The sequence below is a fragment of the Pavona decussata genome, unplaced genomic scaffold, assembly GCF_977016875.1.
Source record: "Pavona decussata unplaced genomic scaffold, jaPavDecu1.1 SCAFFOLD_237, whole genome shotgun sequence".
Taxonomy (NCBI): Eukaryota; Metazoa; Cnidaria; class Anthozoa; order Scleractinia; family Agariciidae; genus Pavona; species Pavona decussata.
Genome location: NW_028145642.1, coordinates 1945379 through 1946674, shown reverse-complemented (window position 1 = coordinate 1946674; position 1296 = coordinate 1945379).

The following is a 1296-nucleotide window of genomic DNA, read 5'->3' as shown; positions in this document are numbered from 1 at the left end:
TGAGTTGTCAGTTATCATGCCCATCTATTTTCGAAAATACAAGTCAACGAAAACCATGCCCATGAGAGACCCATTACAGCGGTCCGCATAGCAAACTTGGGGTGCATTCTTTTGAGGCTATTCTAGCTATTCTTATTCCGGTTTAGGAATAACAGAATACACGGAATTTCAATTTCGAGAAAAACGCTTCTAAAATCTGGAAACGGAATACCCATGGCGGTAGCCTCCTTTGCAGACGTTGTTTGTGTCGGTCCCATTCTCCCTGGGACCGACACAAACAACCTCTGCAAAGGAGGCTACTATGGCGGAGGTGACCTGCGAATTATTTTGTCTGCGCGCGCGAGCGGCCGCACAAGATTTCCCGCCAAAAATTTCCCAAAAGAACGCGTGTTCTGTCTATTCCGAGTAAACCGTATTCCTTCCATTCTGTTCATTCTGCTCTCGGGAGCAGAATGAACAGAATGATATTCCGTTCATTCCGAAGAAGGAACACAAATACCGTCTATTCCGAGTATTCATATTCCGGAATAGTCCCAAAAGAACGCGCCCTAAATCTGTCCATCAACACGGTTACCGAAGAGACGGAGCGAAGTATCCTGAACAGTGAGGTGTCTTCGTGGATATGACGTCACATCAAATGCTTGACTGACAGCATTAAACCCATTAAACTACTTCAATTAAGGAAAAATCGACTCAAACGTGCATTGAAGGTGAATCTAATATCATTCTAGACATTGCTGAAACTGCAAACCGGAAATGGCAGTTTCAGGTTAGGCGTTTGGCGTTTGACTTCTACCGCTTTAGCTACACCGATCACTTGAAGTGGTCGCCATATTGAACTTGCGAACAGCAGTAGTGATGTTTTTCATACAGCAACATAAAGATCCATGTTCGCTCTTTCGCGTTAGTTTACACCTAAACACCAACATAAAGACTTGCTACATACAAATCTGACATTTTCACGTTTCAAAAAATTGAAAAGTACGACTCAAATCGCTGAGGTAAATGACTTCCATGAAAACCTACCTCTCCACGTTGAAAACGAACGTTGAAAACCGCAAACTTAACGTCAGAGCCTTGTAACGTGATCTCTAGCCGTTCGCCGTCTGAGGTTTTTGCCGAAAAGCCTGGTGCTATATGTCTCTATTGTTATCATACCGTAAAGATGTAACACAATGTTGTGTGAAAAAGAATGTTGAGTACAATTCCGAAGGTCTCTTTCAATATTTTCGGCTGCAGTGAACAGTAACTGGAGTAATGTTTCTTGTTATTATTCTTAGTCTATAATCATGATGT